The sequence below is a fragment of the Saccopteryx bilineata genome, chromosome 4 (genome assembly GCF_036850765.1).
Source record: "Saccopteryx bilineata isolate mSacBil1 chromosome 4, mSacBil1_pri_phased_curated, whole genome shotgun sequence".
Lineage (NCBI taxonomy): Eukaryota > Metazoa > Chordata > Mammalia > Chiroptera > Emballonuridae > Saccopteryx > Saccopteryx bilineata.
In genome coordinates, this window is record NC_089493.1 from 115,105,690 (window position 1) to 115,132,534 (window position 26,845).

General features: G+C 35.9%; 1 protein-coding gene across 1 annotated transcript in view; it reads left to right on the plus strand.

Moving 5' to 3' along the window:
• Positions 1-26,845, plus strand: part of MDGA2 (MAM domain containing glycosylphosphatidylinositol anchor 2) — a 1,032,115-nt gene that overhangs the window by 615,756 nt on the left and 389,514 nt on the right. The gene's annotated exons all lie outside the window — the stretch shown is intronic.

Genomic DNA, 26,845 nt, shown 5'->3' on the forward strand with positions numbered 1-26,845 from the left:
TTTAATCCACTTGTCCACTGGCAGACACTTGGAGTGTTTCCAGATCTTGGCTATTATAAATAATGCTGCAATAAACATGGGGGTGCATATCTTCTTTTGAATTAGTAATTTGGTATTCTTAAGATATATTTCTAAAAGTTGGATAGCTGGGTCAAGAGGCAGTTCCATTTTTAATTTTTTGAGGAAACCCCATACAGTTCTCCACAGTGGCTGTACCAGTCTGCATTCCCACCAGCAGTGCAGGAGGGTTCCCTTTTCTCCACATCCTTACCAGCACTTATTTGTTGTTTTGTTAATGAGCACCATTCTGACTGGTGTGAAGTAGTATCTCATTGTGGTTTTAATTTGCATTTCTCTGATGATTAGTGACATTTAATTATATACCTATTGGCCATCTGTGTGTCTTCTTTGGAGAAGTGTCTATTCAGTTCCTTTGCCATTTTTTTTTTTATTTTTTTTTTTTTTTTACATAGGCAGAGATAGACAGGGACAGACAGACAGGAACGGAGAGAGATGAGAAGCATCAATCATTAGTTTTCCGTTGTGCGTTGCAACTTCTTAGTTGTTCATTGATTGCTTTCTCATATGTGCCTCGACCGCGGGCCTTCAGCAGACCTAGTAACCCCTTGCTGGAGCCAGCGACCTTGGGTCCAAGCTGCTGAGCTTTTTGCTCAAGCCAGATGAGCCCGCGCTCAAGCTGGCGACCTCGGGGTCTCAAACCTGGGTCCTTCCGCATCCAAGTCGGACGCTCTATCCACTGCGCCACCATCTGGTCGGGCATCCTTTGCCATTTTTTAATTGGATTGTTTACCTTGCTGGTGTTGAGTTTTAGAAATTCTTTATAAATTTTGGTTATTAACCCCTTATCAGACATATTGACTAATATGTTCTCCCATTGTGTGAGCTGTCTTTTTATTTTGTTAATGGTGTCTTTTGCTGTGCAAATCTTTTCAGTTTGATATAGTTTCATTTGTTCTTCCTGTCCTTTATTTCACTTGCCCATGGAGAAAAATAGGAAATATTGCAATGAGAGATATGGAAGAGTTTACTGCCTATATTATCTTCCAAGATGTTTATGTTTATATGACTTACATTTAAGCCTTTTATCCATTTTGAATTTATTATTGCGAATGGTGTAAGTTGGTGATCTAGTTTCATTTTTTTGCAAGTACCCGTCCAATTTTCCCAACACATTTATTAAAGATACTGTCCTTACTTCATTTTATGCTCTTACTGCCTTTGTCAAATATTAATTGATTATAAAGGTGTGGATTTACTTCAGAATTCTCTATTCTGTTCCATTGATCTTTATACCTGTTCTTATGCCAGTAACCAAGCTGTTTTTTTTTTTTTTTTTTTTTTTTTTCTGAAGCTGGAAACGGGGAGAGACAGTCAGACAGACTCCCGCACGCACCCGACCGGGATCCACCCGGCACGCCCACCGCACGCCCACCAGGGGCGATACTCTGCCCCTCCGGGGCGTCGCTCTGCCGCGACCAGAGCCACTCTAGCGCCTGGGGCAGAGGCCAAGGAGCCATCCCCAGTGCCCGGGCCATCTCTGCTCCAATGGAGCCTTGGCTGCGGGAGGGGAAGAGAGAGACAGAGAGGAAGGAGGGGGTGGGGGGTGGAGAAGCAAATGGGCGCCTCTCCTATGTGCCCTGGCCGGGAGTCGAACCCAGGTCCCCTGCACGCCAGGCTGACACTCTACCGCTGAGCCAACCGGCCAGTACCTAACCAAGCTGTTTTGAGTACAACGGCCTTATAGTATAACTTGATATCAGAAAGTGTGATACCACCCACTTTATTCTTCATTTTCAAGATTGCTTAGGTTCCATATAATTTTTGGAATATTTGTTCTATATCTTTGAAGTATGCCATTGATATTTTAATAGGAATTGCATTGAATTTATAGATTGCTTTAGGTAATATAGATATTTTAATGATGTTTATTCTTCCTATTCATGAATATGGTATATGCTTCCACTTGTTTCTATCTTCCTTGATTTCTACTATTAATGTTTTATAAATTTCTGAGTACAAGTCCTTTACCTCCTTGGTTAAATTTACTCTTAGGTACTTTATTTTTTTTGTTGCAATAGTGAAGGAGGTTGTTTCCTTAATTTCTCTTTCAGACAGTTTATTGTTGGTGTATAAAAATGCTACTGATTTCTGAATATTAATTTTAATATCCTGCCATTTTGCTGAATTCATTAATCAGGTCTAGTTGTTTCTTGACTGAAACTTTGGTTTTTCTCTGTATAGTATCATGTCATCAGCAAATAATGATTGTTTTAGTTTTTCTTTTCAAATTTGGATGCCTTTAATTTCTTCTTCTTCCCTGATTGCTGTGACTAGGACTTCCAAAACTATATTGAATAAGAGTGGTGAAATGGGGCAACCCAGCTTTGTTCCTGATCTTAAAGGGATTGCTCTTAATTTTTGCCCATTGAGTATGATGTTGGCTGTGGGTTTGTCATAAATGGCCTTTATCATGTTGAGGTATGTTCTCTGTATTCCCTCTTTGCTGAGAGTTTTGATCATAAATGGGTGCTGGATTTTATCAAATGCTTTTTCTGCATCTACTGATATAATCATGTGATTTTTATCATTTCTTTTGTTTATGTGATAAATCACATTTATTGATTTGCAAATATTGTGCCAGCCTTGCCTCCTCAGAATAAATCCCACTTGATCATGATGTATGATTTTTTTTTCATGAATTGCTGGATCTGGTTTGCTAATATTTTGTTGAGAATTTTAGTATCTAAGTTCATCAAAAATATTGGCTTATAGTTTTCTTCCTTTGTAGTGTCTTTACCTGGTTTTGGAATGAGGATTTTGCTTTCCTCATAAAAGAAGCTTGGAAGTTTTTCCTCCTCTTGAATTTTTTGAAATAGCTTTAGAAGGTTAGAAGTTAGTTCTCCTTTGAATTTTTGGTAAAATTTGCCTGTGAAGTCATCTAGTCCAGAACTTTTGTTTGCTGAGAGTTTTTTGAGAAACATTTCATTTATTGTAATCAGTCTGTTTAGGATTTCTGATACATCCAGTTTGAGTTCTGGAAGATTATGTGTGTCTAGGAATTTATCCCTTTCATCCAGCTTGTCCAATTTTTTGGCATACAGGTCTTTATAGTATTTTCTTACAATCCTTTATATTTCTGTGGTGTCAATTGTTACTTCTCCATTTTAATTTCTAATTATTTATTTGAGTCCTCTCTCTCTCTCTCTCTCTTTTTTTTTTTTTTTTTTTTGGTGTGTCTGGTTAAAGGTTCATTAATCTTGTTTACCTTTTCAGTAAACCAGCTCTTGGTTTCATTGGTCTTTTATATTGCTATTTTAGCCTCTATCTCATTTATTTTCAATCTGATCATTATTATTTCCTTCCTTCTACTTCCCTTGGGCTTCATTTGTTGTTTATTTATACTTCTTTTAGATTCGAGGTTAAGTTATTCATTTGAGCATTTTTTTGTTTCTTAAGTATGCCTATAATGCTATGAACTTCTGTCTCGGGACTGCTGTTGCTGTGTTCCATAAATTTTGAGTTGTTGTATGTTAATTTTCATTTGTTTCAAGAAAATTTTTTATTTCTTCCTTGATCTCTTTGTTAACCCACTCGTTATTTAATAACATGCTATTTAGCCTCCAAGTGCTTGAATGTTTTCCAGTTTTTCTATTGTAGTTGATTTCTAGAAAGTTTCATGCAATTGTGATCAGAGAAGATGCTTGATATGATTTCAATCTTCTTAAATTTATTGAGACTTGTTTTGTGTCCTAACATGTGGTCTATCCTAGAGAATGTACCATGAGCACTTGAAAAGAATGTATACTCTACTGTTTGGGGGTGAAAGGTTCTGACGGTATTTGTTAAATCCAGTTGATATAGTGTGTCATTTAAGGCTGCTGTTTCTTTGTTAATTTTCTATCTAGAGGATCTATCCATTGATGTCAGTGGGGTATTAAAATCCCCTACTATTATAGAATTGCTGTTGATCTTGCCCTTTATGTCCATCAAAATGTGCTTTATATATTTAGGTGCTCCTATATTAGGCACATAGATATTTACAATGGTTATATCCTCCTGTTGGATTGCTCCCTTTATCATTATGTAGTGACCTTCTTTATTCCTTACTATAACTTTTTTTTTAAAGTCTATTTTGTCAGATATAAATAATGCTATTCCAGCTTTTTTTTAATTTCTATTTGCATGAAATACTTTTTTCATCCCTTTACTTTCAGTCTATGTGTATCTTTTGTTCTGAGGTAGGTCTCTTGTAGACAGTATATGTACGGGTCCTGTTTTCTTATCCATTCAGCTCCCCTATGTCTTTTGATTGGAGCATTTAATTCATTTACATTTCAGGCTATTATTGATATGTACTTGTTTATTGCCATTTTATTCTTTAAATCTACAATCTTTTTTTTCTAGATATTTTTTTTCTTTGCTCTTTTTACAGCAGGCCCCTTAACATTTCTTGTAGTACTGCTTTGTTTATAATGAATTCTTTGAGAGTTTTTTTGGTCTGGGAAGCTTTTTATTTCTCTTTCAATTTTAAATGATAGCCTTGCTGGATAAAGAAGTCTTGGTTGTAGGATCTTTCTTTGCATCACTTTGAATATTTCTTACCAATCCTGTTGGTGTCAATTGTTTCTGTTGAGAATTCAGATGTCATCCTAATGGGGGCTCCTCTGTAGGTAATTAACAGCTTTTCTCTTGCAGCTTTTATTATTCCTTCTTTGTCTCTTAACTTAGACACTATAATTATAATGTGTCTTGCTGTATGCCTTCTTGGGTTCCTCTTTAATGGAACTCTCTGTGCTTTTTGAACTTGTGTGACTTTTTCCTTCATCAATTTAGATAAATTTTCAGCTATGATTTCTTCAAACAGGTTCTCTATTCCTTGTTTGTTCTCTTCTCCTTCAGGAACCCTGATGGTGCAGATTTGTTTCTCTTTATGTTATCACAGGGCTCTCTTAGAGTTTCCTCTGACTTTTTGAGCTCTTTTTTTGTTTTGTTTTGCTGCTTGCTCTGTGCTTTTGTTTATCTTGTCCTCTAAATTGCTGATTTGATCCTCTGATTCATCCAGCCTGCTATTAATTTCTTCTAGTGAAGTCTTCATTTCTGATATTGTATTTGTTATTTATGACTGGTTCTTTTTTGTGATTTCAATGTCCTTTTTGATACTTGCTATCTCTTTATTTACATGCTCATTATGTCCATCCATTGTTGCTCTAAGATCCTTGAGCATTTTCAAAATCATTGTTTTATACTCTGCATCTGGTATTTTGGTTAGTTCCATCTTATTTAATTCTTTTTCTGGGGATTTCTCTTATTTATTCATTTGGGTCATATTTCTTTTTCTTCCAATTTTGTCTATGTATTAGGTAGTGCTGTCTGACTTTGAAATTTTTGTGTGGTCTTTATGAAGAATATGGGCTTAGTGGTATTATCCTTCAGGCCACTTGTTTTTTTTTATTCTAGGAATGCTTATTGAAGGTACTATTTTCTTCTTGTTGTATGTGTGTATTAGATACAGTTGGTCTTTTTTGTGGGTATGTTTATTCCTTCAGGTTGGCTGGCTCTAAAGGTCAACTTTGATCATGTGTATTACACACTGTGCAATGTCTGTCCTATGGGCATATTTATTCTCCACAGTGTCTGGTGCCTGCTAGACTTTGGGTGTGCCCCAAGCTCTGTAAGATTTGTCTCCACCTTTCAGCTGCTGTTCCTCCTCTTATAGCTTCCTGGTCTTCCCATACAGTCTTTTGTAGTAAGTTGATTGGCTTCACCCAACCAACCCCTGTACAGGTTGCACATATGGTGGGTTAGGGTAGCTGAGGTTGTGAATATAATGTTTGGGGACCCTGTACTTCAAGAGTCTTTTCATCAGGAGGTCAGTACAGGGAATGTGGCCCCTACTCCAGAGCTTGATCCCTCAGCCACTGCTATATACTCAAATTTTGTTTCTTTCCAACAAGGTGAGCAGCAGGTTCAGACTGAGTATAGCCGACAGTCCCCTCTGCAGAAATTCTTTCAGTTGTTGAAACCCTGGTCTCAGGGATGAAGACTGAGAGAGTCCTCTTCTGGGGCTGATGTTGCCCCTCCCAAAGGTGGCTAAGCCCCTTGACCAGATCCAACAATAGACTCACAGGGACCCACATTTAAATGTCCATGCTCCAAGCCTGTCTCCCTTCCTCCTGTGAAATCTAGCCTAGCAGGACAGAATATCCAGTGCCCAGATGGGCTGAATATGAAGCTCCCCCTTATTCAATGCACATGAGCCGCTGTGCCAGTGCTGATTATAGAGAGTGGAACTCTCCTCAGCTAAGACTGGTGTGAGGAGCTTTTCCTTACGATGGCACTCTAGCCAGGGTTGTTAGGTCCTGAACCAATGCTTTCTGCAGCTAGCCCCTGGATGTGCCAGACCTCAGCCTCCCTGGCAGAGACCCAGTGTAGACCATTGGAAGACACTGCCTGTGACTGGCCCTCAGCAACCTTCTTGGAGCTACAAGCAATTCAGAGTTTGTGCCTGCCTCTGCTGGACCCAGGTGTACATGAAAATAACAAGCTTCACTCTTATGCTGGCTTTTATCCACTCTATTCCTCAGGGAAATTCCACTCAAACATCCAATTTTCCCTGAGTCTCGCCTCCTGCAGCCTGTCTGCTGGCTGCTTGTTGGGCTCACCGCTAGAGCCTGCGGCAATTCAGTGATTATAAGGGTGGTGGGTGTGGCTCCACCCCTTAGCCCAGCTGTCAATCTGTCTAGACGTTTTTTCACAGACCTAGGTAGGGTGTGTCCTCTGAGACCCAGTGGTGTGGTATGCCCCTCTCCAGACAGTTTCAGCTGAGTCTCTTGTGAGGTGGAAGCACCAGACTTAGACTGAGGAGAGTGTAGGGGAGAACTCCGGTCTCAACACTAGAAAACTGAGTCACTGACAAGCCCCCTGCTTCCTCTCCTCTCAGAATGACCTATTGCCATCCCTGGGGAAGGAGAGACTCTGGGGGGTGGAGCAGCTGTTTTTTCTCAGGCTGATTCCGCACAAAGGGGATGCTCTGCCCAAGAAAGATGATGACTGCAGTATTGGAGAATGACTCAACACAGGGTTTCAGGTGGCTGTCCCCCATAGTGTATCTCCCTGGGCCCCCAACTTTTTACCCTCTCCTCCTGCAACTCCAATCCTCTCAGCTCTCCCCCACCAGAGTCCCGGGTAAGTGGCTGTAAACAAGGTTTTCTGTGCGGGCCCTTTAAAATGGAATCTGCATCCAAGAGGTGTGTCTCTTTCTCGCGGACAGAAACCCGGCTCTTTTCACAGCTAAATGAAGTCTGGGGGCATCTTCTAGGTTCTGGGCCTGGGGCTGAGGACTCACACCTCTCAGGAAACCCAACCTGCTGTCCCCTGGAGCCACCACTCGCTCCAGGAGGCCGGGCAGCCCTTTCCGAGCCTCCGCCCTTCCTACCAGTCTCGTTGTGGCTTCTTCGGTGATCCTTGGTTATGATATATATATAGACTCCTCTTAGTATAGCCCAAGGTTGGTTTTTCAAGATAATTGTTCTTAAATTATGTTGTAATTTAATTTTTCTTGAGAGGTGGCAGTTGGAACGTAAGCTTACTCCATCGCCATCTTTCCTTCCCCCATTTTAGATCTTTTTGACTGGAAAAAAATTTGATTGGCAAAAATAACTACATGTTAACAAATACATGGATATTCAAATACATTTCTTATTAGAGTCAAATTTGTCTCAAGCACTTTAAGAAACATTTTGACAATACTTAGTCAAGCAGAAGTTTCATTCTGAGACCAAGTAATTTCACTTCTAGATATATATATTGTATATAATATTACTGATGTGTACCTGGAGATAAGTACACATATATTAAATTATTTTCTAGTAGAAAATTCCAGAAAAGTTTTAGCCTCACTATTCATTCAGTAGATTATTTTACTTCAGTATCATGGGCAAGTGAAATCTTCATGTATTATTGCCTTGTATAATTTCAAAAAAATTAAGGTAAAAAATATTAAATAAAGTTGCAAAAGAATCCATATAGCTTTATATTTCTATAACTACTGAAATATAAAAACACTATATAAAATTTGTGCATACAGAAACATGTAATAAATGCATGAAAATATGGATAAGAAAGACAAAAGTTTTGTCTCATTGATGCTCTGTTACAACAATGCAATACATTTTGATGGAATTTAGTGTAATTATATTTACTAATTAGAAACAATTCTAATATTACTAGGTGTTGTATCTACCTATTACTAGATAGATAGATAGATAGATAGAAAGATAGATAGATAGATATCCAATATGGGTAGAACATAACTATTTTCATTAAAAGCGATATATTAACTACTTTTAAATAATTGTAAATTACACATTCTTGACTTCTAACTACTAAAAAAAGTTAACATTTATAGAATGCTTACTATAGGGTGGTTACTATTCTACAAGCTTTATAAACACTAACTCAATACTGAGAGACACCTTATGAGGCACATGAGAATTACAAATGAGGGAATACGTGGGGCATTTAGAAAACCTTTCAAGGTAACATAGCTATTAAGTGACTGAGCTGCTTTTCAAATCTGTACGTCTGGCTCATGCTATTGACCACATACTCTGCTGAATCTCAATGTGCCTTAAACATGAAATAGCTTTAAATTGTCATTGGGCTCTCTTGTCACTCAATCCTTATCAAATTACTCAGAATTTGTAAATCAACAGATGGAAACCAGTTCTTTCCAAAGAGATATATTTTTTGGATCACTTCAAATTTCTGTGATTATTATGTATTGTTGATTATAATTATTACCACCTTCTTTTGTAAATGTGTTCTCTTGTTTTGCTATGGTTCATAATAATTTGTTTTATCTCACTCTGGATGTGGCTCTGCTTCTCTTATGAGGCTGGGCCAATATTACCACTTATTTCTGTTGCCAGTAATGAAAAGTTGGAAAGATCTTATTTACCAATGTTATTATTTTCGATGTAAATAGTTAGCCACAGCTGCTGTAATTTTCCCAGTTGTAAGAATGAAAATGAAGTGGGGGGATAGGGCATAAATACATCTCTTAACCCTGAAGGCATTCAGAATAAAATATGAAAAAAAGAAAGAAAATAATTTGCTTCTAGGGCACCAAACTTCAAATTGAATATATATATATACATTTTTATCAACACCTAACATATATGAAGAGGCATAATTACAAGACATTATACATCATTATACATTATTATAATAATGTAATAAGGATACCAATTTCTCCAAATTCTCAGCAACAGTTATCCATTATTTTTATAATAGCCATGTGAACAGGTATGAGGTGATAGCTCACGGTGGTTTTATTTTTCATTTTTCTGGTTATTAGCTATGCTGAACATCTTTTCATGTTTACCAATTTTATGTCTTTGGAAAAATGTCCAAGTCATTTACCTATTTTTAATTGTTACTAGTTTATTTTTTTCTATTGAGTTGCATGAGTTACTTATATGTTTTAGAAAATGACCCCTTATCTATAGTTTGCAAATATTTTTTCTCATTTTTACTGTGTTGTTTGTTTCTCTTGCTCAGAAATATGAACAGAGAGAGAGGGAATAGAGAGCTACATATGGACCACATGGCTATCTAATAAAGCATCTCAGCTTTATTAATTTGTAAAATTTGTCATTCTGGAGGTTGAATTCTAATTAACTACATGGACAAAAGACGTTCTAAAATACCCTAATAGAGGTCTAATTTGAAGTTGTTTGATTGTTTTTCACTATTATCTGAAAAGAAATTATGCATAAATAAAGACTTCTTGACTAGCTTTCAAGGAAATATTGACCACTGATACATTTTAATTAAGAAATATTGAAGCTGAAGAATTTAAGTCAACAAAATAAACTGCTGAAATAAGGCAATAAGCTATTTTAAAACCTGTGAATTGATTTTTAATTTAACATATATATATACCCCTATTCATATAACTTAAATTTTATTTTTATAAGAAATTTTATTTTATAAGATATGTATAACACATATAATAAATCTATGTCTTTGTCTTAAATCAAATAATAAATAAATTGTCACTATTTATTGGGAAGGGACATTATCATGGAAGGTTTATTAATGGAATTGATGTCTGAGACCTTAAAAATTAAATAAAGCCCTGGCCAGAGAGCTCCACTGGTTAGAGCATCATGCTGAAGCACAGAGTTTGATGGTTCTATCCCTGGTCAAAGCAAATACAGGAACAGAGCAAAACTCCTGTCTCTCACTCTCTCCTTTCCTCTCTTTAAATAAAGAATAAAAAATTTGAAAATAAATAAGAATTAAGGATGCAAAGGGATGGAGATTTCTAACTAGAGGGAACCATGAAGGCGCAGTGGCAAGATTATGCATGGGAATTGATATAGACTCATACATTTGTGGCCCAAAGACTTGAATTTGAATTCTAATGCTGAACTATTTTGAAGAGGTCTTTTGATTTCTCAGACTGATAAATTCCAATAATAACATTGTCTATATAAAAATTCTGTACTGGAGATTTGATATGCTTGTGTATATATGTGTGTTTGAACTTACTAGTTCAATGGTAGTGAGCAATAAATATACTATTGGTTCTAATTATTACTACAATTTTGCTATTGCCTATTTGAGACAATGAAATTATTTCAGCTACCTGAAATCACTTATTTTTCTCTGCATCATTTGTCAATAATGAACCCTGGAAGAGAATTTGAGGAGAGTAATAATACTTTTCATGTAAAGTGACCTTTGCCTCAGGCCAAAAATAGAAAATAACTGCTTGATTTTTCTTCCAATTAAACTCAAGGAGTTCCTCTGTTATTTCAATGGAAGCAATATTATATTATTTTATATAATTTATTATTTCAATTTATTTCTAGTGTATGAAATTAAAAGGATTTATAGCATTGTCATTATACTTTGGGCCAGAGTATTAAAGAAAATATATTTTGGTGTACTTAGAATTCTATTATTGTACATTCTATATTTAAACCACTAGTAATTTTTCTACAATCTCTTCAGAGACAGTGACTTTCAATATTATGAAAACTCTCTATTTTTATAAAAACAGAAAATTCTGTAATGATTTTTTAATTGTAATTAACTATGTAAAGGGTCATAAGCCAATGGCTTATGTGAAGTATATGGCTAGATTTGCATGCATTAATTTGAATTAAGCTACATATATTGAGACAGTATGTAATATGTCAGACACTATATTTTTTGTTATTTTAACTTTGATATATGAAGAATCTCAGTGAAACCATATAACAAAAAATGTGTAGGGTCATAGCAGTTAAAAAATCACAACCTTTTCTTTCACCTTTCATCTAGAAAGCTAAAAATCAACAGAACAAAATTTTATTTTGAAACAATTTATAGAAATACTCAACTTATATAGATCTGTCAAAAATTCTTTAGAGGAAGCCATAGACTGTTTTATCCATTTGCTATCTTAAACAACATGGTAACTGTATCCAACTTTAAAGTTCTAATGAAGTGTGAAGTATGTAGGACTGTTTCTCCATAAATAAAGTACCCGTAGTGTTGAATTCTTGCAGGAAAAACTTTGAAGTTTAATAGACTTGTTTTTGAATCTTTTTCTGCCATCATTGTCATCACTCAACATCTCTGAAGCTTTGAATGGTTTTCACATGTAAAATGGCAATGATCCCACTTATATCAAACCAGTAGTGTAAAAATTTTATGAAATGTTAAATGCCTAATGTCTGACGCATAGTAGGTTATCATTAATAATGGCAAATAATTTAGTGTTGTTATGGTGTATGATTTCTTTCCTCATTGTCTGTCATGTCAAATACCATTTCTTCCTGCTATTGCTGTCATTTTGCCTCTTTTAATTTACTTCTCAATAACTGAGGGGTTTGAAGTTAAACCAAGAAACAATTTAATACTGTATTTAAATGCAAAGAGTTGGATTAGAGACCAAAAGAAAAGCACTGGACGCTGTGAGCAAAGGACATAAATATTTTGTTTGGTCAGAAGTCCTTTGTGTCTCTGTATGAATGCTAGGATTTGTTCTGATGTTTGACAGCCTAAAGCAGGATAATCAAAGTGTCATATTTGTCTACCATTTGTTACTTACTTAATAATACACTGTATTGCTTTGGTCTGACTGGAACATTGTGAATATTGAAAAGGGGGAGGGAAGTTCTGTAACAATATTCATAATTTATTCTTTTCAATTTCTGGATGATGTTTTACTTAAAATATGTGATTTATAATTATTAACTTATGGAAATAATTATCCTAAAGTCCTTTAATTAAAAGAGAATCTATTTGGTTTTAATAAACTATAGAAAAGCTTATCTATTATAATTATGTCATTTCATCAAAGCTGTTAAGTAGAACAACTCATATTTTATTAGTAAATATGAAATATGTCAATTCTTAAAATAATATTGTTTACCTTATTCCTAATTAGATTCATAGGTTCAAATCTTACTAATGAGATTTTTGTTTATGAGAGTAGGGGAGGCAGAGACAGGCTTCTGCATGCTCCCCACCTAGGATTCACTCGGCAAGCCCACTAGGGGGCGATGCTCTGCCCATCTGGAGCATTGCTCCATTGCTCAGCAACGGAACTCTTCTTAGTGCCTAAGGCAGAGGTCATAGAGCAATCCTCAGTGCCTGGGCCAACTCTCTTCAACTGAACCATGGCTGTAGATGGGGAAGAGAGAGAGAGAGAGAGAGAGAGAGAGAAAGCGAGGGAGAGAGAGAGATGGTGAGGGAGAGGGTTGGAGAAGCAGAGGGGTGTTTCTCCTATGTGCCCTGATTGGAAATTGAACCTGGGACATCCACATGCTGTGCTGACACACTATCACTGAGCCTACTGGCCAGAGCCTAAACTGAGTTTCAATATGCTCAGTATGCCTATTTTGAAATTTGTAAATAAAGCAATGTAGCTTTTCAATTGCTTACTATCACTCTACTACACCCACTTTGAAAGGGGATTTTAATGTCTTTAATCCCTTAAATTAATTAGTTAATTAATTAATTAACTTTTCTTTAATATCCTTCAGAATGAGCCAGCCAAAGTCAGATCAATTAATTTGATAACTAATGAGAGACTAAAAACCTAGTTTCTAAGTCTCATCTTATTTTACTTATATCCATAGATATCAATCAGGTCTAGATATTGCTAAGGTTTAATGAATTAAAATACTTTAGATGAATTAGTTTGTAGTCAAAGTATCTTCTGAGATACATATAACTTTCATTGAATTTTGTCTTGAAGGCAGAATTTCTTCCATTAGTTTTATTAGCACTTTATTACTTTGCTGTGAAAATCCAAATTCTTAAATTTAGTGTATAAATATAATTTAAGGTGAATTGATTTGAGTTTAAGGCAGTTCCTTAAAATTGAACTTCATTGATAGCTTCATATCAAACTATACAGTTTAGCAAGCACATTTAATATTGTATGTCAACTATAATAAAAAAATTTACCATATATTTTTATTAAACTTATCTTTTTATAGAACTCAGTTGCATTATAAGATGAACCATAGAATATAATATTATTTTCTAATCCTTTTTAGTAATAACTTTAATTAATATTTTTATTAATTACCTAATAAGAAGACATGTATTTTTAGGAAATAGATGTCAAATATGGTCAAGCAAAAGAAAAACAGTAGCTTATAATAGCTGAGTGGTATACCCAACTTAAAATAATTTAGAGTTATGTATTAATTTGGTAGCATTTTACTCAAATTATAGGAAGGCATAATGAAAAAGTATATGGAATAGAAAAGTTATTAAAAATTAACTGGAAATTTAACTTTATGTTGAATGTTAGCTTTATGATAAATTTTCCCCCAACTTAGATGTAACAGGTGGACTACACACTTCTTTTACATACCTGGAATATCCCATGTGCATATGAATACAAACACAAGCTTGACAGTCTCATTCTCAGAACCTAAAACAGCATGTCCACCTGGCCTTTGTAAGTAGAATCATGGTCCCAATTTCTAATCCACAGAAATATTGTGGGAAAACCTTATAAAGGGGAAAAATAAATGTTTATTTTTCCTTAGATAAGACAAACAAATGAAAAAGAAAATCTATTTTTCAGTAAGTTAGGGAATGCCTTGCCTTCTTTATTTTTATTTTTGTGTTTATCTTTAAGTGACAGGAGGGTTGATAGTGAGACAGACTCTGCAAGCACCCTGACTGGGATCCAGCTGGCACCCCCATCTAGAGATGATGCTCAATTACCAAGCTATTTTTACTGCCTGAAGCTGATGTGCTGCAACAAAACTATCCTCAGCACCTGGGGCCAGGCTCGAACCAATTGAGTCACTGGCTGTGGGAGGAGAAGAGGGAGAGATGGGGGCATGGGGGTGGGGGGGTGGAAAGAAGCAGTTGATCGCTTCTCCTGGGTGCCCTGACTGGAGATCAAACCTGGGGCATCCATATGCTGCACCAATGCTCTATCCACTGGCCAAGGCCATGCCTTCTCTATCTGATGATGTCACTCAATGTTGGAAAGAAAGGTTAAATTTCATATTTTTCTTCCTATTGCCTGAAGTCCTGCCAATAGCTGACTTTTTATTGAGTTCTTGCTACTAATATATATATATATATATATATATATATATATATATATATATATTTATTTATTTAAATTAGTATGGAGTGATCCAAGCCTGTTTTGACTAGTTAATAAATAAGTGGACATCAGTCATTTTGATTGACAGCCACTGGTTCTGCAGAAACAATAAATCTTACCAAAATTGATTATTTGAGTCATTGTGGTCACAAACCTTAGATTCCTTTTTTGCTCTCAACAGCAGAGCACTGGTCTCTCATTTCCTTGTTTTACATGTTTTGAAAATTTGAATGGGATCCATAGACAACTACACAGCAGAAAAAAGAAGGGAATGTCATGAAGCAGGAAATTGACACAGTGACGTCACCCCTAGGTTGGTCACATTTCTGTGATGTTTATGATATTCTTGCTGAAATTCCCATTATTTTGATACAGATTATTATATCCCTTTTAAAACAACAACAACAACAACAACAGCAAAACTGCTCACAATCTCTTCCAAGGAGAAGCAAACTGACACGGCAGAGAAGGAAGACAGTTGTTACAATGCTATAGGCCTAATCCCATAGCATCAGGCAAGTTACCAATTCCCAGGTCCTACCAGATATCTAGTATATTGAGAATGGTCAGGTGGGAATTGAGAAATAATAGAGTTCTCTGTAAACAGAGCGCATGGCTAAATGCAGTAGAGATGGACAGTGCATCTATTTGAAATATGGAATAAAAATAGATACAGTTGTACTGGAAATGCTGGAAATGTTACTCACTCGGGACATTACAGAGGCAACCCATCATTCAGAAGCTGTTTCACCAAGATTCTCTGTTTTTACAGGATTTTCAATATAAATAAAAACAGTTTCATTTAGAGTAAAATCACGTTTTGTTCATATGTACTATTTATTTGTTAAGTAGCAATTCTAATATACTTTTCTAGGATTGATGATCCCAAATATTTCCAATAACTCCCAGAGATACTTACATGTGTGATTAGAAGATATTTTAGCCCCTCCAATCTAATGTCCCAAAGAAGCATTCTTAACAGAGCACTTTCTGTAGCTAGGAAAATCCTCAGTTCTTCCACTCTTGTCTTTTTACTCCTACTGTCCTCTGCTATTTTGTCTCTTGTGAGCAGAATGCTCACTGCTACTGATTCTCTCCCCCTGGTGAATCCCAGTGCTCTTCTGCCTCTCTAAGCAGAGTCCTTCCTGCCTTTCCTGTCCACCTGGCTTAGAGGTACTTCCCACAGCAGAACATGTATAAAGAGAAGACATGGGTGCAGAGAGACCTTGCCCTAAGGTGCCATGTTACTAAAGACCAGAGTAAAGATCTTGGTGATTATCCAGTTATCCTTGTAATCACAAGTTAAATTTATTTTTAGTCAACCTTAATTAGAAGTGGTTTCATCCAGTAGCTTGTTAAATAAGTATCAACTTTAGAAGTAATAATGGATAGATTATTGTAAGGATGGGTCAGAGACTCCATTGAGAGCATTGCTAATTTCCCCCAATTTGCAGAGAGCTAAATCCAGACCATTAGGAGATGACAACTGAAAACAGAATCCTATGTGCTGGATATGTGGCTAGATTGCCTGATATAGTCTAGCCAACACAAATTGTCTGGTCTACCCCCTGTAGATTAGTTTTTAAGTTAATTAATAATTAGAATGAGGAGTGTTTGGTAATCACTGGGAGATACAAAGTGGGTTGCTATTTCCCTCGTACCATCAAGTCTGCCATGCCATCATGGATAAAAAACACTCTCTGTACCTCAGGTGAGGTTTTTTTCTGAGCTGGTTTGTATTTTTGCTTTTACTATTGTATTTTTTATTTTAATAATTATTTGTTTCAAGTTTTGTTTCTTAAGGCTTTGTAGTCTAGATGAGGAGGTAGATTCCCCTTGATTGTGTCTCATCTTGAGGTATTTTTATTCTATTCTAAAGTCCCATTCAATACAATGTGTTATTTAAGATGTCTCGTCCAATCCAAGAAGTTGCTGATGCCTATATATGTTTCAGATAACCAATGATGTTTAAAGAAAAAAAAATACACATCACATTTCTTCTGAAAGAGAGAAAAAAATAAGTAATTAGATATCTAGAAATGTGTATTTTTGGACTGATGAAATAAGTACTATATGTGTTAATTATTGTTACTAACTGGTTTTTTTTTTAAGTTTCTGGGGAGGAGTTAAAGATTGAGATTGTAAACAGGGCTGTTTATAAACAAGAATTAAAACTTGGAGCAGAAGGTTTATATTGACCTACAAAAATGGAACTATGTTGTCATTTAGCAACTGATGCTATTCTTAGTAGGACAAAAAGGTGTGTGTTTTTATCTTATCAATAAGTAAGCAGTTAGATTTAGAACAAAGGTTTATTAGAAGGCCAGAAAAGCTCTAAGTGTCAGTGCTTTTAATTGCAAGAGTAATGGAATGCCACCTTGTATATCAGTTTTGGCAAACACCTGAAGGCTGGAATCAATTTAGAAGTTGCCAAGCACCTATGTCAAAGTGGGTTGCTAGACCATCTTTGTTAGGATTGGAGACCCCCAACTGAGACCTGGGAATGGAAGACAAAGAATCCTTTGTTGAGAATTCTTTGTTTTCCTCCAGGCAGAGGGTGATGCTCAGTCAAGTGACGGAAATTCAAGATTTCAGCCCTGAGATCTGCAGACTTTTTCAACCACAAAAGACAAGGCTCCTTTTTTTTTTTTTTTTACCTGTCTTCCTTTAGTCATCATCTCTACAAGCCTGAAGGGACTAGCCCTTCTGGTTAATAACAATGGAAGGGAGAGGTCAAAAAACAAAGTAGGCAGAGAGCGAAACAGAGGCTAAAGAAACCCCCTATTCTCCATTTGTTTCCCTCACATTTTCAGATTGAAGCCTGAACTAGCATACAGCTGGAGTGCATGGAAACAGTATAAAGTACTGATTTCAGGAGGTTTTTGTTTTAACTGGACATTTTAATTGCAGAAACGGGACTGTTCTTGTGACTGACTATAGTGAGCTGGAAAAGCTGTGAAATGTGCCCCAAATTTGATCTAATTTCAGGAAAAATATAGTCAGTCACCTAGGCTATAGGAGCCAGTCAGAGAAGTAATACTGTTGACTTACAACTACCACCCATAAGTTTGCTAATTCAGTAAACCATTGCTTGAAGCAGGAAACTTCAACTCCGGCTGATTTAAACTAACTCAACTCTTTCTGATTTAAACTAACTAACTAACTAACTAACTAAAATTGAATTCTTACAGACTTGCTTTCAGGCTGCAGAATGAAGTGTAGAAAACAAGGACACATGAAGCTAAATAACCTGGAAGAGCACACCCCAAACCCTTTCAGAAACGAGTGAGGTCAGGCCTGCCACATCAGCAGCCATGACACACTGAATTTCCCAGCATGTCCTGTTCTTGCTTGTATCAAACACAGGGTACTGTCATTAACACAGCTGCCCCTGCATCCCAAGAAGCTCAATGTTGTTGCTGCTACTTCCACTACATGCCACTGCAATGAATCCTCCATTGTCCTTACTTTGCATGAATAGGTTCTAACTGAAAGCTTATAGTGGATGCATTCAGTTGGATGAATCTATGTTATATGTCAACCAACACTCCACTACATAGGAGGCTAGGAGAGAAAGTATCTAGCATCTAACCTTATCTGATGGGAGGTGGGAAATACCCAAAACATCAGGTTAGAATTCAAATGGTAGCCCCAGACTTGAAGGAGCCAGCCATATGCTTCTTTTTCTTTTCTTTTTTTTTTTAAGTCCTTACAGATCCCCAGTCAGGGCACCTACAGGAAGCAATCAATACGTGCACAACTAAATGGAACAACTCAAAGTAATAGTGAGTTGATGCTTCTCCCCCCCCCCCACCTTCCTCCTCCTTTTTCTCTTTTTCTCTCAGTGGAATAATTTTTAAAAGACAGAAATTTATAAAATATATACATATATAACACACATAATTATATAATCACATATGTTTATATATATAATGTATATATTATCTAATGTTATATATATTATGTAAAAAGATATACAATGTGGACACATAAATTATCGTTATGCCTCTGTGTCTATGTATATAAAGAAATTTTTTAAATGCAGGTTTTTTGTTACCCTTATTTTCAGGGGTTTTTACAGAAAATTGGTTAGTAGGAGAAAAAGGAAAAATTATGAGATAGTTTTTCTAAACCATCTGAAAGTTCAGAAATGATTTTCCCAGAATAATATGCAGAATAATCAAGATAATGTTAGCTTAAGAGCTATAAAAATGTAGTTACATATACGTTTTTTAATTATAGGAGACACAATGCATTCTAGTTTGTGTGAGTAAATTAGTAAAAATGAAATTTCAAACAAGAATGAATCTAAATCTTACAGATAACTTTATTCTTATAAACATCTGATTTTGAGAATTTGGCTATAAGTACTAATTTTGTCTGTTTTCTTTTATGGATTATCAGATAAAATTAGTTATTGCTCAAAATCACTATGAAGAAAAAGATACAAAACATTTCTTGTCATCAACACTTGCACAAAATTTCTCATTGATTTATCTCAGAAAATTATGCTTTTGTTTTGTTCTCAGCAGACAGTGTTACAAAGCAATGACATTGATGTTTTATTAACAGTGAAGTGCCTTGTTCTTGATATGTCTAACTATACCTCAATTAGTTTTTCTTTTGTATAACATCATCAAAATTTTATTCAGACTAGTTAGCATTATCTATTGTTATGTAACTTCCATCCCATAGTTATAATACTAAGTTTTTACACATAAAGTGAGAGAATAATATGAACACCTAGCTGTAGTGCCTCCAGTGTATTGAGTTATTTTCCTTATGAAAACAAATTTGTTTTTTGTGTCGTTTTTTTTGCATAGGAGTTTTAAGATTTCTGAAACTTTCCAGAAAGAAAGATGGCATCCAGTACAGTATTTGCCATCTGGGTTTTCAGATTCAATTGGTTTAATTCAAAGATTAAAGACAGAAAAATTGGACCAAATGGTGGAATAAACCCCTGTGGAAAACATGCCTCTGTTGTGATTACTTTCAAGATTAATTGGTTCTTTAACTTGTAACTACTCCTCATGACTTCACTTGCAGTTAATAACTGATTAACCATAAGCACATAGATTAATTGTTCCAATGCATGCCAGATGATGGTTAACTCTTCTATGTCACTAGAATATTCCAATTTAAGTAGAAAGTAGACTAAACAAAGTTTCCATGATTTAGTGACCCTTATCTCAAACAGATCTAATGTATGAGAAAAGTAGTTTATATAATCATTACTTTTTTTATTTTCTTAAAATGACTTTCATTTGTGAGTTCCTTGTATATTTAATTAGACAAACAAAAGGTACCAGAATATTATTTTAGTTACAAAAAGGTAGCTATTGCATTTGTGAGGAAAAAGTGATTTTTCTTATATTCTCATAATGGTACATATGAGCAACCTTGCTGAAAATTGACATCGATCATATTTGTTACAGATTAGTCTTTCTTTATATTAATTCATTAGGTCATTATTGAGTACTTATGTCCATTATGTTGGATTCTAAAGATACAACATGACTAAGATATGGGAATTATGTACAGAAGAATATATTTTATAGAAAACTATATTAGTTGTTATTAAATATATTTAAAACAAATAATAAAATATCAAAAATATATTAAATGTTTTATATTATTTTATAAATGTGAAGAATTTTGACTAGGCAGTTCTCAGGTTACAAAGGCGATAGGTTCTGTAGGTTTGAAAATTTTCAAGTATTTATATGCATAAGAAGGTAAAAATAAATACTCTTAAGATAAATATCTAAGTTGCATTTAATCAGTAAATGTGTATGTTCCAACTTACATACAAATTCAACTTAAGAACAAACCTACAGGACCTATCTTCTATATAACCTTGAGACTGCCTGTAATAAAAATCATAAGCTTTTTACTTCAAAGAACATTTTGCATTTGTCAATTTATGTCATCTGTAGCTGTTTGAATTTCACTACTTAGCTTATAAAATTAAAAGAAATTTCTTTAGCCTGACCAGGTGGTGGCGCAGTGGATAGAGCGTCGGACTGGGATGCGGAAGGACCCAGGTTCGAGACCCCGAGGTCGCCAGCTTGAGCGCCGGCTCATCTGGCTTGAGCAAAGAGCTCACCAGCTTGGACCCAAGGTCGCTGGCTCCAGCAGGGGGTTACTCGGTCTGCTGAAGGCCCATGGTCAAGGCACATGTGAGAAAGCAATCAATGAACAACTAAGAAGTCGCAACACGCAACGAGAAACTGATGATTGATGCTTCTCATCTCTCTCCGTTCCTGTCTGTCTGTCCCTGTCTATCCCTCTCTCTGACTCACTCTCTGTCTCTGTAAAATAAATAAATAAATAAATAAAACTTATTAAAAAAAAAAAAAAAAGAAATTTCTTTAAAGAGAAGAAACAAATGTAGATAAAATATCAGCAATAACAGAAAATAGCCCAGTGTGGTTTTATGATACTATTAAAGCCATTTAATTTGAAAATATACTATTGAATAAATATATAGAGAGACATTATGTTCCCTGAATTATATATAAAGACTTTAAAAAATTAGAAATGGTAACTTCAAGGTTCTTGGATAACACTATGTAACAGGTACTCTATCTAAATCCTGGGAGTATTGAAAGATGTTTACTTTCAAGTAAATCTCTCTCATAAAAATTGTTCTTAGCTGGAAAGAGTCAACTAACCCAAGGTTAAATCTCCTCACCAGGGAAGCCCTTATCTAATAACTGATTGGTTCTTTGTAGAGCAACTCTGAAAGGTGATCTCAACTAGAGCTGCTTCTAGACTATCTGGAGACTTTCTAGTGGTTCATCACAGTTTAACTCCTTTCACTGCTGAATCTTTTTATTTATTTATTTATTTATTTATTTATTTAGCCCATCATCACAAATTGATCCCAAGTGCCCTTCCCAATAAATTTACTACATGTATTATCTTCATCAAAGAATTATATTTCTAAGGAATCATTCTAGAAAGTCTTAGGAAGTAGATTCTAAAATAGAAGATCACCCATCAGCCCACTAACTGGCAGACAATGAAAACTCACTGATGATGGGTGGATCACTGGTGTCCCTTGAATGTGATAACAAAATTGTTAAAACTTTCACTGATGGTGAGCAAAGATAGGTACCAGTGGAAAGTACTGCATTGTTAATTCAATCCCAAGCTTTTGAGGAATTCAGAGAAAGTAACAATTATAAGGACAATGGAATTGGTTTTTGCTGGTTTCTATTCATGCGGTGGAAAAAATGAATGAAAGGTTGAGTGTGATTAAGCATGAGTTGAAGATAATGGTGTGAGAATAAGATGATCTCTTTAGAAGAATATAAAGAGATATGTATCTTCTTTAGTCAGAGGTCAGAAAAGCTGATAATGAGGCTTCCAACTTGTTTAAGAATATAGCGGAGCTATAGAGAAGGTTGAGCCTGACCTGTGGTAGCACAGTCGATAAAGCGTCGACCTGGAAATGCTGAGGTCGCCGGTTCGAAACCCTGGGCTTGCCTGGTCAAGGCACATATGGGAGTTGATGCTTCCAGCTCCTCCCCCTTCTCTCTCTCTGTCTCTCTCTCCTCTGTCTCTGTCCTCTCTAAAACTGAATAAATAATAAAAAAAAAATAAATAAATAAAGATGTTGCTTATTAAAAAAAAAAAGAGAAGGTTGAATCCTCAAACCAGCCTCTGAACCCTGGTTGGAACAAGTGGAACCTTGACTTGGGCAGTGGTGTACATCTGGGTTTATGATTTCAAGAACCTCGAAACACTAGATATTCCTAAATCTTATAGGCTTAAAGAACTGGCCTGTTTCCTCCCAATTAGAGCGTATCAATTTCAGCTCACTTAAATATGATGTAGAAACTTCTCCTTTTTACATTAGTACATATAACTTCACCTCCATTACTGGATTCCAGATTTATATATAGGGTCAATGGATGATGTCCTTTGGCCATGGAAATTCTGCATCTAAGAGAGAAAGGAATTGTGCTTTGAATAAGCTGCATATCCTAGGAATCAGGAGAATATGTATAGAGTTGGATCCTAAGGCTGCTGGATCAAGTGGGATGAAGACTAGGATTGAATAAAACTGGTGTAGAGATTAAGACCAAATGAAGAGGGAGAATAAATGTTTATTGATATGGGAGCATTGTCTCATGATATAAGATTTAGCATGTTGGCAAGAATAGCAGGAAATCATTCCTAATAATAAGATAGCTCTCAGAAGCTTGGGTAAAGTAGTGGTTCCCACTAAAATAAATATAAATGCATTTATATATATTTTTTTCCTACAGGTACTAGGAATAAAAGAATAAAAAGACTCAGATACATGAATATACCAGTTAGGGTATAAAAAAAATTCATCAGCTCACTATATTCTGTGTAAAGGTTTGGGGACAACCCAAAAACAACCCTAGAGAATGTGCTCATGACTGAAATATAAGCATCCTTAAGAAACTAAGAGTTTTTCTGTAGGCAAATGTTGATGGCAAGAGAAGCTGTTACAGAATTGGGCTTCCTGGCAGCAACAGGGATGCCAGGATCTCAGTATAATAGAGGCTAGGTGGTAGTGCTTAGTTGTCATAAACAAGGTGGGCATAATTATCTTCACAAACCATTTCAAATCTATCCGGGGCTCAGGACTCATGAAGAGCTATTGAGATGGTTAATATAGAACATAGCATCTCTTGGAGCAAAATAAGAGTACAGTCAAAAGGGATATTACCCAATCAACATAGATAAAGAAATCAGATGGACAATAAGGAGACTGAATGTAGTCACTCGATAAAAATTCATGACTCCTTGCCCAGTTTATGAACCAGCGGTAATTTTCAGACCTTGGATTCTTGACTGAAGGAGAAACAGCCAACAGACAGAACCTTGTAGCACCATAGCAAGTAAAAACGGTAATGATTTTCCTAATTCCTTCTCCAAAGAACATATGTCCATTTACTTGAATAACTGTACACTAGGAAAAGTGGAGTTCTGAAATATTTTGAGGACTGTTGTACATAATATTAAAGTTGACCTTGATATGTAAGATTCTATGGAATCATTATGCCCTTATACTACTAGATTTAGGCATAATGGGTACCAAGTAATAAATGGGATTATTATTCACAACTGGCATATATATATCTACTGGTTCACAGATCAATCCTGTTGTCATTTACTTAGTTTTCAATTGCATAATTGGAATGGACATATTTACTGGTTATTAGATGCTTCATTGATTCCTTGGCCCTGGGGTGAGAGCTCTCCTACTCAGAAGTCTAAGTTGAAGTCTCTGAAATATTCCTACTTCCACTTGAGATACATGAAATCTAATGTCAGATCCCAGGGTGAATATATTAATACGACCATTAAAATCATAAAAGATGTACTGGGGTGGTCCATATCATATCTTTTTATTGACTATGCTGTCTCCTGCTGAAGCCAGAGATCCTAGAGGATGACAGTGGACTGTCAAAATCTTATCCAAGTAGTGTCCCTATTGAAGCTTATGCCAGATATAGTGTTTTTGTTAGATTAGCATGGCTGCATACTGATATGTGTCCATAGTTAATGTGCTCTTTTTCATTTCTGTTGGGAAGAAGATCAGAAATAATTTGCACTCATTTTGGACAGACAATATTATACATTTGCAGTCTTGCCAAGTCAAGCTATATTAACTCACATACTTATTTTCATAACATAGCACAAAGGTATGTGGGTCATCTGTATATTTTACTAAATACAGTATTAGGTTCTGGTATCACTGAGATTGTGTTTTTCAGTCAGATGAATAAGAAGTGACTGGTACGTGGAATATCTCAGTAAGACACACATAATGCAGAGGGTTGGAATAGCCTGTGATGATTTAGCGATCCACAATATTAGTAAAATTTTAGGAATCCAGTGGTTTGGAGCCTGTGTCCATATTTTACCAGTTCCTCTTTCTCAGCTCATACCTGGCCACATAGAGGGTCACTTACAAGTGGATAGTGGAGAAAATTAGTCTAAGCTACTTCCATGATGGTTCAGCTAAGTGTATGCACACAAGTTAAAAATTAGACTGCCACTTTACAGGAACCTCCCTCTAGGATGGCCCCAATAGACAAGAATAAGGGAAAATCTTCCCATTGGGTTGAGGTGGTATACTTGCTCAACCATTTTGTGTAGAAAGAGCAGATCTGTTAAAAGTATTGATATTTTGGTGGACCTATGGCAATGTCATGAAGTGTGATAATATTTGTATTGTATATTAATGAGCACCAAAAAGTGTCCACAGCCAGAAAAATCACAAAGCAGTTGAGCAAACAGATAGTTGATATCAAGAAGCTTTTGTCATCACCATCCTTAGCTGCACAACAGGCTCATGAAAAACATAGTAATAATGGTAAGGATGGAGGTATGCGTACATGTAAAACATGGTTTATCATCTGCGGAGACAGATACTGCATATCCACTGCCACTTCTGGCAGCAGCGGAGACAGACGCTTGGCTCTTGATAAAGCACTGTCCTTCGTGAATGCCAACTGCTTTCTTGGTAGCAAGTTCATTATATGAGACCTTTTTTACCTTGGAAGTGACAGTATGTAGTTTTGACTAAATTTGACATGGCTTGTTGGTATGGATGTTTCTGCTGACCTCAGCCAGCAGTAGTCCTAGCAGAAGGCTTTTAGAATGTTTTATTCTTAACACAGGATCCTACCTAACCACTAATGAGTTCAGAGCACATTTTCCAGCTGGGAAGATGTAGGAGTGGAAACAGTACCCTGTGATTCTCTGGACATATCATATTAAGCACTGCTTAAATATGCCAACTTATTAGAGTGATGGAATGTCCTTCGGATGGGGCAGCTGAGTCATGGAGAGAATATCCAGTAAGAAGGTTGCACTGTCCTCCAAGATGCACTATGCATTCTTAATCAATGACCATTATTATACAAAGTTTTTCTGTCCCCTGTAGAGTACATAGGTTCAAGAATCAAGGAGTGACCCCACTTACTACTGTCACATTCAGTGACCCACTTGGGGGATCTATAATTTCCTTCCTGCATTTGTGGACTCTGCCAGTTTAGAAGTCTTATTTCTCAGAAAAGGAAAGAGCTTTTATTAAATGATGCAGAAAGAATCCCGTTAATCTTTAAGTCATGGCTGTGACTCAGTTACTTTATGTTTTCTGTGTCAGGAAACAGTAGATAGAGGAGTCACCATCCAGGCAGGAGAGATTGGCCCATGTGATCATCTGAAGATAGGGTGGTTTTACATGTGAGTCAGTAAAGAATATATTTGATAGCCAGTTAATCCATTGAGTTATTTCTTAGTACAGCTAGTGCTCAACTTTCGACCACAATTGGTTCCAACAGACCGGGTCGTAACATGATTTGGTTGTAAGTTGAGTAGGCTATATGTACAGTACTGTGAAATGATGTTATAAAAATCTTTAAGTTATATTTTATCATAATTTTCTTTCATTATTGTTATATATCATAATTTTCTTTGTTCATTTTATGCCATTTGTATAATCTCTACACCATTTTGTTTCTTATTTTTACATTCGTCAGGTTTAAGTAAAACACTGCATACCAGTACAACTGGTTTAATATTTGCAAAACATACAAAATTACAAAATACAGGTGCATACAAAAATATAAAATACAGGTGTAAAAAATACCATAGCAAACATTTTTCCAATTGCAAAACATATCAAAATATATAAACATGTACAAAACATTTTATTGGCTGCTGGTGCTTGGCTGCGGATCGTTGATGTCATCATCTGAGGCAGCAGATGGGGTTATTGGAGTTGGTTTTTTCATAAAAATGTACTATCACATTCACTTTCTTTCCTCCTTTGTACTCTTTCATTGATTGCTTTCTCATATATGTCTTGACTAGGGGGTTACAGCAGAGCAAGTGGCCCCTTGCTCAAGCCAATGACCTTGAACTCAAACCAGCGACCATGGGGTCATGTCTATGATCCCATGCTCAAGCCAGCACCCCTGCACTCAAGCTGGTGAACCCATGCTCAAGTTGGATGAGCCTGCACTCATTTTTGTGTCAAGATCGATGGCCTTTCTTTCCTTCTTGACAGGCTGAGGTGTAGACAAAGACAATTTCCTCTTGGTAGACATCTTGGGAGGGGTTTGATGAAAAATATCCAAGACACAAAACACAAATTGCTGTACTGAGTCTGGGATAACAGTTGAAATGGTGCAC